The 16594-nt window shown below is 43.3% G+C and overlaps 1 long non-coding RNA gene across 1 annotated transcript; it reads right to left on the reverse strand.

Annotated features, from left to right (window-relative positions):
* Positions 1–12234: 12234 nt before the first annotated feature.
* Positions 12235–16315, reverse strand: LOC143773728 (uncharacterized). The gene is made up of 2 exons (XR_013215352.1): positions 16186–16315; positions 12235–12479 (listed from the first exon to the last, which is right to left on the reverse strand). It is a non-coding gene; the product is annotated as an uncharacterized LOC143773728 (long non-coding RNA).
* Positions 16316–16594: the final 279 nt, after the last annotated feature.

The following is a 16594-nucleotide window of genomic DNA, read 5'->3' on the forward strand; positions in this document are numbered from 1 at the left end:
CTCTTATATACAGCATGAGCCCCCTATATGCAGTAGGAGCCCAAGATAGCCTCCATATATATATAGTGTGAGCCCCACACAGCCTCCCATGTACATACAAACATCCCATACACATGAAAAATAAAAAACACCACATAACCTTAGTGTATGGATGGCAGGCGGGAAGGACAGCAAGTAGCCCAAGTCTGTGCTAAACTACTGTTCGGCTAATGACTATCTATTGTGTATTGTGCCCCTAAGAGACTTTTTACACAGGCAGATAAACTGCAACTAGTTCTGATCGGTAGGAAATCTTGTTCTTTAATAATTGCTAAGCAGTGACTGTGAGGGGTCATCTAGGTAGGACTTTTCATATAATTATTTATCTATCTGCCATCACTTTCATGAAATAATTTTTATGGCTATGTACAGGTTGTGATCAAACAACAATTTTCTACTGTTTGATCACTGGTCCTGTTTACAAGGGACAATGATGGAGAATCAACATTTCTCTATATATCATCCCCATTTGTAAAAGGACCATAACAGGAAGTGATTATTATTATATACAAAATTTGTCTGTATTCCAGGAGCTGAAATACTTAATGTTTATTACATATCTAAAATGAGCAGATGTGGGAATACACACATCAGTGGGACAGGCACTAGCCACATTTGTACTATGTATTATAGGACTTCTGATTTTGTATGGTTGAACTTTAAATTACTAAGCTAGGTGATATGGATAAAGCATGGAAAAGTTATTCCTTGGGTAAGAAACTTAGAGCAGATGTCTTACAAGGCGGCCTTGTAGTGTTTGCTGCCTACATGGCGAGCGCTAGACCACCCCCAGATGTTCCAGGATCAATATTTAGAGTAGGGGGAGAGAAGGCGTCCTCGCCACTTCCCATTCAATATAGGGAAATTTTTCATTTATTTGAAACCATGCCCGGACCAGAGACATTAGCTTGCCTACAAATTTTCTGTGACGTATCCAGTGTACACAGTCACACATCTTTTCCCCGTCTGAGGGAGGGCCGTACAAAGTGCTTTAGTAGTATCGTCTTAAACCTGATGCCCTTGAATTACACTGTTTTGATCATTATCTGGAATTACATCAAAAACAAATTCTTGAGTCACCTTTTTGATAAGGATTCTAGACCTCTTGTCTTTCTTCATTATATTTATACTGATGCTTTTATTTATGCTATTTTTAGACGTAAACTGATTTATTATATACATCTAAAGGATGACGTTCTATAATTTCTCAGGTTGGCAGATCATTCCTGGTCTCTTTTATAAATAATAAATGAGGCACAATGCATCTCTAATTGTCATTTTTATTTTTCGGAAGCATTTAATAATTATTTTATAAACAAATGTGAATCTACATAGGTAATCATGAGTTTAGCATTCTGATTTGTTTACTTCTTTGATTGTTTTGCATGTCATGTTTTTCAATCCTGACTTTTTTATGCTGAGGTTTGATGTTAAATATACATTAATAGATAAATATAAAGCATACTATAAACAATGGGCTTTTTTGTAGCCTTCACTTTGGTGATTTTTTTCATTTTTTTTTTTAAAACAGAGCTTACTGTAGGTGTAGTGTTTTCGTAGCGAGGAGAAGTTGATGGTCTCTCCTGTGTATATGGGGCAGAACCGTTGGGGCTGTCTCCAGTGTTGAAAGGGGAAGAGATTACTGAGCGGAGCAGTACAGGGCACCTGACTGATGGGGGGGTCGGACTTAAATAGCAGTTTCATCGGGAAGACAGGACACTTGGCGGGGCCCGAGCTTGTGAGTAGTAAGACGGTTAACTCCCTCTTCACAGACCCATGCCCACTAGCTGTACCTATACCCCCAGCTAGCCAGACTGCCGACGCTTCCTACCCTCAGCCCAGAGAGACTTCCTCAACAGGTAGTGACCAGGATAGAGTACAGACCTTTGCTCCGCTCATCACCACGGAGGCACAGCTTAGTTCCATCCTTGTGGTGCCTGTTGAGGATGCCTGTGGCTGTGTCCGCTGGACTGTGTGCTCCTACTGCGGCCTTGCTCACTGTACTCTCTACTTCTTCTTCTGTGCTGCCGACCATCACCTCTGCCTCACCGTGAGCACAGATCAGGAGATCGCGTGTCGAAGAACCTGAAGGATTCGTCGTCGCAAGGAGAGAGTGCATGGCTCATCTGCGGGACCGGATCGGAGACATCTCACACCGCCTGAGGCGCCGCCGTGGGATCTTCCAGGCGCCTTCCTCCAGCGCACAGAGGCTGATAAGTTAACCTGTTACATTCTTGTTGCATTTGACTTTTCCCCTGTCCTCCAATCACAACCTTTACCCCTCTGCTCATATCTATATAAAGAATCTGTTAACCCTTGCTCTGCCTCCTGTGCGTCACTGCATCCTACGCACCTGCTAGCATCCTACATTCTTTCATATGTATTTTCCAAACATACATGTGTATAGGAATTATAAAAAAAAAAAAATTGTGTAAAAATGTGTGAATAAAATAAGTATAGCAAAAGATATTTGCAAAAAAAATGTTATAAGCCAAAACAAAAATGCAACAAAAACGACTATGAGAGTTGTTCACGAGGCTGGGCAGCAATGTTCCAGGGACTAATATGTGCAGTCATTTATGACACTGTAAAATCAATCCCTCTAAGGCAAAATAGCATTGGTAGACAAGTGTACCTTTGTTTCGTGTCTGCCCGCTAGTCAGCATTGGCTGTTTCTTGCTATGTGTCTGCCATATACATAAAAAAAGGTTTGATTGCCCAAGTACAGGTCCTTCTCAAAAAATTAGCATATAGTGTTAAATTTCATTATTTACCATAATGTAATGATTACAATTAAACTTTCATATATTATAGATTCATTATCCACCAACTGAAATTTGTCAGGTCTTTTATTGTTTTAATACTGATGATTTTGGCATACAACTCCTGATAACCCAAAAAACCTGTCTCAATAAATTAGCATATTTCACCCGTCCAATCAAATAAAAGTGTTTTTTAATAACAAACAAAAAAACCATCAAATAATAATGTTCAGTTATGCACTCAATACTTGGTCGGGAATCCTTTGGCAGAAATGACTGCTTCAATGCGGCGTGGCATGGAGGCAATCAGCCTGTGACACTGCTGAGATGTTATGGAGGCCCAGGATGCTTCAATAGCGGCCTTAAGCTCATCCAGAGTGTTGGGTCTTGCGTCTCTCAACTTTCTCTTCACAATATCCCACAGATTCTCTATGGGGTTCAGGTCAGGAGAGTTGGCAGGCCAATTGAGCACAGTAATACCATGGTCAGTAAACCATTTACTTCATCTCCATAAAGCATTTCAGCCGATGGAAGCATGAAGTGCTCCAAAATCTCCTGATAGCTAGCTGCATTGACCCTGCCCTTGATGAAACACAGTGGACCAACACCAGCAGCTGACATGGCACCCCACACCATCACTGACTGTGGGTACTTGACACTGGACTTCAGGCATTTTGGCATTTCCTTCTCCCCAGTCTTCCTCCAGACTCTGGCACCTTGATTTCCGAATGACATGCAAAATTTGCTTTCATCAGAAAAAAGTACTTGGGACCACTTAGCAACAGTCCAGTGCTGCTTCTCTGTAGCCCAGGTCAGGCGCTTCTGCCGCTGTTTATGGTTCAAAAGTGGCTTTACCTGGGGAATGCGGCACCTGTAGCCCATTTCCTGCACACGCCTGTGCACGGTGGCTCTGGATGTTTCCACACCAGACTCAGTCCACTGCTTCCTCAGGTTCCCCAAGGTCTGGAATCGGTCCTTCTCCACAATCTTCCTCAGGGTCCGGTCACCTCTTCTCGTTGTACAGCGTTTTCTGCCACATTGTTTCCTTCCAACAGACTTACCATTGAGGTGCCTTGATACAGCACTCTGGGAACAGCCTATTTGTTGAGAAATTTCTTTCTGGGTCTTACCCTCTTGCTTGAGGGTGTCAATGATGGCCTTCTTGACATCTGTCAGGTCGCTAGTCTTAACCATGATGGGGGTTTTGAGTAATGAACCAGGCAGGGAGTTTTTAAAAGCCTCAGGTATCTTTTGCATGTGTTTAGAGTTAATTAGTTGATTCAGAAGATTAGGGTAATAGGTCGTTTAGAGAACCTTTTCTTGATATGCTAATTTATTGAGACAGGTTTTTTGGGTTATCAGGAGTTGTATGCCAAAATCATCAGTATTAAAACAATAAAAGACCTGACAAATTTCAGTTGGTGGATAATGAATCTATAATATATGAAAGTTTAATTGTAATCATTACATTATGGTAAATAATGAAATTTAACACTATATGCTAATTTTTTGAGAAGGACCTGTATATGTAAAAACAACATGAATTACCTACAAAAATGAGAGTCAAAAACCAAAGTCATTGAAAGTCTCTATATATTTTTGCACAATAATATAAAAAATACAAAGAACTGAGTGGTCCAAATGAATGGTATCCAAACATACACAATCAGCACGACCAATACCTCATAGTAATAACATGAATAAACCTTTCATTAACACTTAATTCCATATAAAGGTACATGGGTATTTACACAATTCATGGTACTCTGTTCAATTGTACTTCCCACATGAATCTGCCTATGATATAAACTGTCAGTGTGTATCATGGAACCTATGGGATAAGATGTTTGGGGAAACCAGATTGTTAGTATCAAGGAAAATGTTCAAAATGATAAAATCGGTATAGTTGTCTTAAAGGGAATCTGTCACTCGGTTTTTGCTACTGTAGCGCCCCCACTGCCGCAGGGCCGAGGGGTACCCGGTACCGGGCCTCTGAGTCTCTGCTCTGGGGTTGTCACGGTGGCTAGGCCCGGTCCGTGACCCTGCTGAGGGGCGTACAGTGAATGATAGTTGTGGATGGTGGTAATGGTGCGGTGTAGTGCCGGTCGCAGTAAATAACGAGGACACCAGGTTGCAGTCTCTTTACCTCTTTACTGAAGGTCTCTGGGTCCTCAGTCCGGAATACGGTTCACCAGGCTGCGCAAGTCCGGCCGGTCCATTGGCACCTCCAGAGTTCTCTTTGCAGGTGGAAATCTGTGCCTTCCTGCTAGCGCTATGTGTTGTGGTCCTCCCCTGCTGTGCTTACGGGATAGTACCCCACAACTGTTGTGTCTGTTTCTGATGCTCCCTCACAACTCGTTCGGATGATGTTCTTCTCCTCCGTCCCTCCCTGATGTTCTGGTTAGGACGGCACCCGTATGACGAGTAGGCTCGGAGCTCTTCCGGGACCCTAGAGTCGCCCCTCTCCTAGTGCGCCCCCCATGTCTTCATAGGTGATTTATGTGAGACAGCCCACCTGAGACTGACTGTCCTGCCGTTGGTTTGAAGTATTGCTTGGAGCTAGATATATAAATACTTCCTCGGCGTTCCGGCCGCCGGTTGTGCGCCTCAGTAGGATGTTGCCTCGGTCTTACAGCACGACTCCTACTGGTATTGCTCCTCTTGCTTTGATCTCGTTTCTCACTCAGCACAATATATCTCGCTTCTGATCCTTTCTTAGGGCACCGCCGCTATGCTGAGCAGGCACGGTCCCGTGACGTTCTTTCTTGTAGCTAGGCCTCTGTCAGGGTCCCAAACCTGACAGGGACCCTACCGAATCTTCCCCCACAACACCCTCTGCCACAAGGTGTTGCCTAGTCCAACCCAGTCAGCTTTCTGACTAACTTCCTGCCTGACCCCCAGTTTTACCCACAGTGGTGAGGAGTGGCCTAATAAATAGCACCCTTAGCTCCCCCTGGAGGCCCGACTGTGAAATGTATTGGTGTATGTGATACCTGGTCAGATGAACTCCTTCAGTGCCATCAGACGTACCATAGCCCCCCTTAGCGGCGGAGCCACAGTACTGCAACGACCAGGACTCTGGGGCGCTGCACTACCCCATCTGAGAACAGGATAATGTAGAAGCAGAGACCCTGATTCCAGTGATGCATCACTTACTGAGTTCCTTGCAGCAGTTTTGATAAAATTACAGTTGTTTCTGCTGCAATTATACCATCACTGTGAATGCTGAGCTCTGTATACCTTTCTGTATATACTGTGTATAGGCATAAAGCTTCCAGTTATTTTGTGCAGGTGTGGTTATACAGATATCATGAATATGGAGGTCTACATGGCAGCAGGTTTACTAATCCTCTAGTGATAATCTCCTGCTGATAAAACTGATTTTATCAAAACTACATCAAGTAGACCAGTAAGTGACACATCATTGGAATTAGGTGAACATCTGTTGACAGATTCCCTTTAGTCAGTAAAAATTAATTGTAAGGATGGACTCACATTCTGCAAATTTTGTTACAGAATGTCCGCAACTGAAGATCAGTTCTATTTATCTGAATAGGGTTGAGCCAGATGAATAGGACATCTGCAACAAAATCTGCAGAGAGTGCACATATCCTAATATTGGAAATAAGGTGTAGTGTCTCGGGGCACCGCTGTGCTCCCTGCTCTCGGGCCACTCCTCTCCTCTCACCTCGGGGCCAGCGCTTCTGCATGATCCCCAGCAGATGCGCCGACACGCTGAAGCCTCCGGCCATTGTCCCGCACTTCCTCCTCCTGCTTTTGCTTCCTGGACGCTGCGTGCTCCCCGCAGGTGTCCTGGTTTAGTTCTAAGGGTGCGCGCGAGTGCTCCCAGTCTCTTAAAGAGACGGTGCGCTAATTCCAAAAAAGTGCTTCAACCAATGGCTGTGCGATTCATGCTTTTTCAGGCACCTCTGTCCTAAGGAAGGTGCCTGAGCAACGTGTGTTTCCTGTTGCTAATTCCTGGTCCCTTGTGCCTGTGTGCCTGTATTCTACTAGTATGTTGCTAATTCCGGTTTGTCTTCCCAGAGTACCAGCCGAGCCTTTCTTCACCTCTCTAGACTATGCCAGTACTCTTTGCTCTGGTTCCGGCCAGCTTCCGCCAGCTACCTGCTCCAGCCATCTACTATCTTCCAAAGTCTCCGCCTGCTGCTATTCCTGCCTGTCCGCCTGTCCCGCTGGGTCAGTTTCCACGTGTTCGGGGTCTAACAGGAGGTAGCACCTTGCGTCCCTCGGGCATACCAACCTGGCCATGTTTGCTACGGGTGTCATGGGTTCGCATAGTTACGCTCCCTTCAGAGCCCCCCGAATCGTGGTCCTGTGGTTTGATGAAAATTGCATTATGTGCGCTTCAACATCTGAGTCTCTGCTTCCATTCGTTACATAAGGGTATGATCTCATGCCAAAGATTTGCAAATATTTCTGCAACACGTCTGCTGTATGGTACCCATTACACCTTATACAGATGGCTGTAGTGTGGCATCATTATTGTTATATGCACAGGGGGTACAAAGACAGAGCAGGGCCACTGTGCAGCAGATACAGCATATGGGTCTATGAGTCCCACCTTACTCCATAGTACATTATAAAGCACCTATTTCTCTCTAACAATCCACCAGAAATTGTGAATTACAACATTTATTACCTTATGCCTGTACGTTGAATCTTATTCTTGGTAGTAAACTTCTTTTAAGATAACAGTTGGCCCCCGAACCTACTGGGGCCCTGTGCAGCTGCACTGGTTGCACCAATGGTAGGTGTCCCCTGTATATGCATTATGGCAAGTAGTCCTGGACCCACAGGTGGACCGAGTGAACTGAACTTAGATGAACTGAACGATAGTACTCGTCAGTGACCTACGTTCAGTTCACTTGAACAGCAGGAGTCCTGGGTCTTGTGGACTCCTTATGTCCTACTGCATAAATAAACAGGGTAGAGACATAAAGGACGTAGACCAACAGTATAAGCACAGAAATACAAGTATTCTTGGTCACAAAAATATTTAGGAATTAGAAACAAACATCTATGACCTGAAATCACTGGTTTACTACGTCGTTTTTGTGGCTGGGGCGCACAGCAGGACAGTGAACACAGCATAGTATGTGCTAGGTAATAGCAGAGTGAATGAGCTTCATGCCTCCCAACATATCAACTGGTCAAACAAGGACACAAATAAACAAATCTATAAGCAGACGTATGTACCTCACTAAACTTATGGGAACAATTTAACAGAGATGTCATTTATTTTTGCCGAACCCAAAGGATAACACACATTAAGTGTAAAAACAGTTTGCTCAACTAAAGGCTCAAAAAATATGCGGAAATGCTGATTTCTTTCTTCAGGTGTCCGCACCACGTGACACCATCTTCTGTGATTATTGTGTGTTTGCTGCCTTTCTTTTATGCGTTTTCCCCTTTATTTGATGCGATTTGGGGCAGAAAGGAAGCAGAGTTTTTAATGCTTTTTTCATAATACAGAAAAGCTTTAATTCTGCAGTTAAAAATGCAAGTGTTTTTTTTTTTCATGCGTTTCAAGCCAATAGAGTAAAAATGCATTAAAACGGCAGATTTCAGCAGCGTCTTCAGATCACAGAGGGCGGAGATTTCATGGAATCACATTCACTTTGCTTTGAAATGTAGGCCGTGTTCACATGTAGGGTAAAGGCTGTGTATTTTCTGCTTTTTTTGCACAAAAATTCTGCTGTATTTAACTGTCCGAGCAAAGTGGATGTGATTTCATGAAAACTGCTCCCCCTGTGCGTGCGCCTGAGGACGCTGCTGGACTGTCTGATTTTGGTCTATGTTTTTTCTCTCTTGTCTTTTATGTGGAGCCTAATAAAACGCTTGCAAAAAACAGCAGTTACTTATTTTCTGCAATGGGTGAACATGACCTTACAGACACAAAAAAGTCGGGTGTCATATAGTGAAGCCACATAAAGACGAGAAAGTTCTGGCGGTTCGGACTGTGAATGAACAAAAATTAAATCCTCAGGGCCCAACTAGAGATGAGCAGGACGCTCTGGCTAATCAAAAGCCACACCAGGAACACAGGAAGGTAAGATATTTGTGGCCTCCCGTCAAGCTACCTGCACGCTGGTCCAGAGATCCGTGAATCGATTTGCGCATCTCTAGTCCCAACTGATGCAGCCGACAGTCCGGATTTGGGTCTACGACCTGACGTTTTGGGTGGCTGCTTAACTTCCCTCTATACCACCATCTCTCTGATAATAATGCATCTTGCCAGGGAAGAAAGAAATGGTAAATGGGCATGGAGTGCGGTGTTTCCAGGGGCATGACCAAAATTTTCCATTGTGAACCCCATGATCTGTCCCTCTTTCTATTCTTCAAAGAAGCCAGCATGAACACTAGCGCCACCTATTGGGTGTAGCAATCCGAAATGTCAATATCTATGTGTATACAAATAAGCTGTGATACCATAAACTCCAGAATACTTTACAATACATCATTTTCCATCTAACCAGATGTGGCAATTTCAATTAAAAATTATATTCTTTATTGGATAACAAAATACTTTAAAGCATAACGATAGGCATACAAACGTCAGACATATGAAATACTTAAGGCAAGTAAGTAATAATAGCAAAACTCTATTGTGTGCAATCACAGTGTTGGGGACTGATACTGAAAAGGTACAAGCCAAAATAACCAGTGCTGTGTAAGACAAAGCACAGAATGTTGGTATCTATGACAGATGTAAATAACTAATATCAAATATGTGGCACACAATATCGCCACAAAAAATCATAAATGTCGGTGCATGTATACAAAAAATGTAATACATTTACATTTACACGTATCATAATACAAATATACTGTATGTAAAAAAATAATGGTGTCAGGTACAATCGTCAATTGTGTATAAAGGATACTATACGGTAACACCGCACCACACGTGGGATGTACCACAGGTATCCTGGACCACCACTCCAAAGGAGGGGGAGCCACTATTGTATGGTAATATAATAGATAAACTGTATATATTGAAGTCGGTATTACATATATTATAATAAATTTCATACCAAAACAACAGTGGCGTGATCCATATGGAGATCAGAATGCTGTTAACCTGGATGCTGTGCATCTCCATTGTGTGAACAGCGCCACATACAAGTCTCTAATGTGCAGTCATATGCCAAGCAGCCACCCCCTCCATTAGTTTGGTAGGCTGTGAGTGGTTGCCTCATCGGTATTTCTGCACCTGTGCTGCCGCCATCTTAACCACATGGGCCCACTGAATCCTGAGTGCATTGGTTTGGAGGCCTAGGCAGGTAAGCATCTCTGCCTTTTTGCTCTTTTTTTCTGAATTTTTGGAGGATCTCTGAATCCTCTTTTTGTGCTATTGCTGTTTAGATATAAACAACAACCCAACAAAACAAATAAATAGATGCCAGCAAGTATGGTAAATATACAAAATGCCTATAGATAAAATGATGATGCCATCAAGTAACAGAGACCGTGTATCACAGTAATAAATAAGATATATCAATTTATGTTGCTACATGACGGGTAATGTCTTCAATGGTGAATACACACTTGGATGGTACAAGTAATGTGCAGCAATCGAGATATGTAAACAGAAATATTGTGCACGAGCATCAATCGGAGACTACTAGAATTAACAAAAGTGAATTAAAATACATAAAATATAACATATAACAGCAAATCACATGAAAGATGGCAAAATATGTATGATACAGGAGGCCAGTGATCACAGAAATGGGACATAGCTGATGGTTTCGTTCAGGCCAGATGGATGTTGTGTCTTGAGGGTCAATATCCAACTAGATTCGAGCTGGGCAAGTCTCTAGATGAATGCCTCGCGCTGTTGTATGCTATTTTGATCTGCGCTCAAGAAGTCTTAGCTTAAGATCCCCAGCTTATGTCTCAAAATCAGCATCGATTGAACATAGTCTACGGAGACTCAAAGTTTGTCCCGTGGGATCATGTGTCTAGGGTGTGAGGAGGAAGCGTGTAACAGCATATTTGTATATGTTGGTTTACGAAATAGATCAGACTGCACCTCATTATTCAAATCTCTCTTCAATGTGACGTCCAAAAATTCAATGGTATCATGATCACATTGTTACGTGATATGAATATTGCAATCCTTGATAATTAAGACTGACATAAATTCATGTAAGGATGGTACAGGTCCCTGCCAGATCATAAGTATGTCATCAATGTACCGCGTACAAGAGAGGACGCGGTCCATTGACGTCAGTCGCTCTGACAGGAAGAAGTCCCTTTCCCACAGCCCCAGGAACTGATTGGTGTAGGAGGGTGCCAAGGAGGCCCACATGGCTGTTCCCTGGAGCTGCAGGAAAAAGGACCCCTTAAAAATAAAAAAAAGTGGGTCAGTGTAAACTCCAACAACTGCATTACCAAATTCTTTATGTCCTGGCTCTTGAGACAAATTTGACATATCAAGGAATAATTTAGTAGCCTTTAGGCCATCACTATGTTTAACCCCTTCCCCACATCAGTAGCAGAAATACCAGAGGAAAGAGAGATAAAATCAGGTCAGAGTCGAGCCAAAGTCAGGTACCGAGAAATCCAAACAGGGAAGTCAGGAGCTGAGACAGGTAGATGGGAGATAAACAAAGAAATAACAGAAAAACAACTGGCACATCCAAACTGAATGCATGGGTGAATGTGGACACCTCTCTCAGTAAAGCCTACATATATGGGTTGGCCGGAACCAAATGTGATGAGATGTAATTAAAAACCACATGGTGAAGGGAGGAGTGCTCAGTCAGTAAGCTAACATAGAAATGACAGAAAAAAGACTGGCACATCCAAACTAGTGTGAATAGGTGCACACCAGGAGCAGCTACCTCCATATACAATATACAAAAAGGTTGCACTCTATCATGCCAAAGCATATCAATATGAAATACATGAAATATAAATAGTAAAATGGCTTTTGTACATTAGGAAAAATAGTTATGGGCTCACACTTTTTGGCCAAATTTTGTGCAAGGAGTCTCATAAATATTTTTCCTAATGTTCAAAAGCCATTTTGCTATTTATATTTCATGTATTTCATATTGGCATGATAGTGTGCAACCTTCTCAGTGCAACCTTTTTTTGTATGTGTGAGATAAACAAGCATGGGTCGGGTTAACGGAATGCAGCAGGATAGATCAGGAATTCACCAGAGCCAGCTAGCATGCCCAAGGCAAACAATATAACTGGCACTGAACACAGGTAGCAGCACAGATATATGGCAGACCAGACACAGGAACGAGGCTGTGAAAGTCAACTCTTGACATGACCAGACCGGGAAAGACAAAACAAAACCCGTCCTGGATCATGACAATCACCTAAACCAGACCTCACTGGAGGGGAAGCAAGAAGAAAAAGGGAGAAATGTAAAACAAGACACAAGTCCAGACAATTGTCATCCAAAACTTTATCTGGTAATGACCAAGAAAATTACAATCAGTAAAAGTATAAACCACATTTAAGAATAAAACAGATGATCGGAGGGCCATCACTTCATCTGGAACTCCTTGGTGGACAGGTTGTTCAGAGGCCTTTCTTGTTCTTGCTCTTCCCCTTCATGTGGATTCTGAAGACAAGAAGGCTCCTGAAGGTCCATCTCTCCTGCCGGCAGCTCAGAGTGACTTGGAGATGTGTTTCCTTCAGTTCAGGAATGTAAGACAGGAAAAAGATGAATGTGATGTAATAACAAGAAAAGCTTAAAACATGTATGAAGAGTCATGCAATACTGCAAACAAAGATGACCCACAATAACCTCAGTGCTGTAGTATTAAAGAGACTGCAAAACGGGTGATGGGAAAAGACCTGGGACTTGTCATTAATATGTCATTTTTTACCTGGTTTAAAAATAACAAAAAAAAAAGATTCAAGGGATCAGCAGCATTTTAGAACAGGTAAAGAAATGTACAAATGTATGGCAAGTGACAGATATTATGTATTGTGGAAGATAACTAGACTATTTTTTTTTAACCCCTTTCTGACCTCGGACGGGATAGTACGTCCGAGGTCAGAAGCCCCGCTTTGATGCGGGCTCCGGCATGTTTTGAACAGCTGACATGTGCCCTAATAGGCGCGGGCAGAATCGCGATCTGCCCACGCCTATTAGCTAGTTAAATGCCGCTGTCAAACGCAGACAGCGGCATTTAACTACCGCTTCCGGCCAGGCGGCCGGAAATGATCGCATCGCCGACCCCCATCACATGATCAGAGGTCGGCGATGCTTCAGAATGGTAACCATAGAGGTCCTTGAGACCTCTATGGTTACTGATGCAGGCCTGCTGTGAGCGCCACCCTGTGGTCGGCGCTCATGGCACACCTGTATTTCTGCTACATAGCAGCGAACATCAGAACGCTGCTATGTAGCAGAGCCGATCGCGCTGTGCCAGCTTCTAGCCTCCTATGGAGGCCATTGAAGCATGGCAAAAGTAAAAAAAAAAAAAAAGTAAAAAAATTTTTTGAAAAATTAAAAAAAATATAAAAGTTTAAATCATCCCCCTTTCGCCCCAATCAAAATAAATCAATAAAAAAAAATCAAACCTACACATATTTGGTATCGCCGCTTTCAGAATCGCCCGATCTATCAATAAAAAAAGATTAACCTGATCGCTACACGGCGTAGCGAGAAAAAAATTCGAAACGCCAGAATTATGTTTTTTTGTTGCCGCGACATTGCATTAAAATGCAATAACGGGCGATCAAAAGAACGTATCTGCACCAAAATTCTATCATTAAAAACGCCAGCTCGGCACGCAAAAAATAAGCCCTCAACCGACCCCAGATCATGAAAAATGGAGACGCTACGAGTATCGGAAAATGGCGCAATTTTTTTTTTTTTTCGCAAAGTTTGGAATTTCTTTTCACCACTTAGATAAAAAATAACCTAGCCATGTTAGGTGTCTATGAACTCGTACTGACCTGTAGAATCATAATGGCAGGTCAGTTTTAGCATTTAGTGAAGCTAGCAAAAAAGCCAAACAAAAAACAAGTGTGGGATTGCACTTGTTTTGCAATTTCACCGCACTTGGAATTTTTTTCCCGTTTTCTAGTACCCAACATGGTAAAACCAATGATGTCGTTCAAAAGTACAACTCGTCCCGCAAAAAATAAGCCCTCACATGGCCAAATTGACGGAAAAATAAAAAAGTTATGGCTCTGGGAAGGAGGGGAGTGAAAAATTAACACGGAAAAACGGAAAATCCCAAGGTCATGAAGGGGTTAAATTAAGCGGTTAATGAACGTCTTGTATTTGGCCAATTGGAGCCTTCCGAGAAAGGCCTACTACTGTGATAAATATACTTATTAATGGAGCTGCTGACTGGACACAAAGAACTGCAGCTCATGGAAGAATGAAACTTCTTTCCTTCTCAGCCAATAACTTCTTCTATTGGTTCGGCTTGTCTGTTGCAGCATCATCTCCGAAACCACAGCCTCTCGTTGTCTCCTGAAGCTGCTCTTCCATCCGGACTTGTATCTCCATAAGGTACTCGGTGACAAGGACTTCTCACCTACAACTATTACACCCAACTCAATACCTGTCACACATTGTTAGGGGGTCTTCTACAAGTTTTTCTAGCATTCGGTACAAAATTAATAGTTTCTTTTTTTTTCTCAACAATCTGTATGCCATTGACTTGTTCAGCCCCATCACGAGCTTCGGCAGAATATGGCCGTTATGTTCCTCACTCCTCAGTGCCCAGTGCTGTAAGAGGCCACACAGTGGAACAGGTGCAAACAAATGATTCCCAGCCCCAACTACACTAATATTGTCTGCCCAGAGTGCCCGCAAGTATTTCCCAATTTCTGACCCCACCGCTCAATGCCCCACAAGCACAATGCTGCCCTGCGGTGTCACCTACCCGGTACATGCTCCTTTATAGGTTTCTTCCACCTGTTTAACAAGATGTGAAATAATCCGAGAACAGGGATTCCCTTGTGTGAGTGCACGGGTGGAGAGCAGTGAGGATCAGACAGGGAGAGGCCCATACACAGACTGCTTGTATATAGGGGACAAATCCGACTGAAGCTACAAGAAGCTTCTGGACTGGGGGTGAGACAGCTCTTCAGCACGTGGTCTTGGAGAGAAGGAGGCAGAATAAGATGACAAAGAATATATACTTCAAGAGTCTGCAATGTGAGGACGAGAATTATATGAAGAAACATTTAGTTCCTCTATAAACCAACAATCAAAATCTTCTGGGTGCAGCGTCCTCAATCACTGCTCCCGAGCCTAACCGCTAATCAGTAGTACTGCACACTCAAATGATTGATGGTGATGGTGAAACTAAGTCAGTTCTTTCCCTATGGCGGCACTAGCTGACCATCCTGTCAAATAGGACAGGTGCTGGATCTTTCAGTACTATCCCTGCTCCCCAACGTGGAACAAACATCCCTCTGACTAGACGTACATCCAACCCCATTTTTTTCCTTCTCATTTTACTTCCTTCATTAATTTCTCCTCCAATATTACTGGTAACTCCAAATTTCACAATTTGATTGTCTCATCTGCTGCCTTTACATGTGGGGGTGACAATAAACAGCCATATACATTGTAAACCCCGATCACAAGGACCAGATCAGACACTTAATTAACATGTTAATCATATTTCCTAACTTACTGCATTCCTCTTCATCTGACCATACATAACCATTTAAAGAATCACAATCACATGTCTGCTGCGGCACTTCTTGGATTGATTTCTCGCTGCTAATTGTTCTTATTTTGCTGTTTTCTGTCCTTCAACCATCTTCTGCCTTTCACTGTCCACATCTTGTTGCACCGTCGCTGTTTTAATCCATGTAACAAGAGATACTGTGCGAGTATGCCTTCACATGTGGCAATTTCAAGACCCTTTACAGTTTGGGTGCCTCCAGAGTGCCCCCTTTGTCGTTGGCATGCCACAGGTACAAACCCTTTACCATTGGCGTGCCAGCAGAGCACACCCTTTGAAGTTGACGTGCCACCAGAGCACACCATTTGCTGTAGGCCTACTAGCGGGGCCCAATATGTGACCTTTTTGCCTACCAACAGGGCACCCATCTTGTACTTTTTAGCATGTCCCAGGGGTGCAACAGTTGGCCTCTTATTTTACCACTGGGCCACCCATCTTAGGCTTTTTAGTTGCTGCCAGGGTGCACACTCTGACCACTTTGCTTACCACTGGAGCACCAATTTTGGGCTTTTTAGCTGTCACCGGGGTGCATTCTGTGACGCCCGTGAGACCGAGGTACCCAGCACCAGATCAATGAGGTCCGTCTCTTGAGGGGGATGTCACTAGTGGCTTGACCCGGTGCTGTGGCCTCAGGCGATGCACAGTGCAAGGGATATCATGAAGGAACAGACACTTACTTGATCAGCAGCAGGTCCTCTCAGCTGTGATGACCCCGATCCTGGATCGATGGCTATTGTCCAAATGAAAGACTGAGGCGCTGAAACGTTTAACCAGTTTACTTTAACAAAAAGGGATTTGCAACCAATACTGTCACCGGAGTGTTTAAGAACTCTGAATTACTTTGACCCTGTCAGGATTTCTACCTCTTATTATGCGCAGTTTCTGTATGGCCCTACTGCTGTATGTGAACTGGCTGCCGACCCAATCTGTCTCTTCTGTGCTCTGGTTCGACGGACAACCCGAGTCCTTTTTTTGTCGGCTTACCCCCTCTGGGAGTACCGCTGAACTCTGTGTCTGTTGCTGCGTCTTACCCTGGTGAAGGTGATATCACCTCACTTCCTTCCGGTTGCTGTATTATATATAATG

Source organism: Ranitomeya variabilis, chromosome 1 (assembly GCF_051348905.1).
Source record: "Ranitomeya variabilis isolate aRanVar5 chromosome 1, aRanVar5.hap1, whole genome shotgun sequence".
NCBI lineage: Eukaryota > Metazoa > Chordata > Amphibia > Anura > Dendrobatidae > Ranitomeya > Ranitomeya variabilis.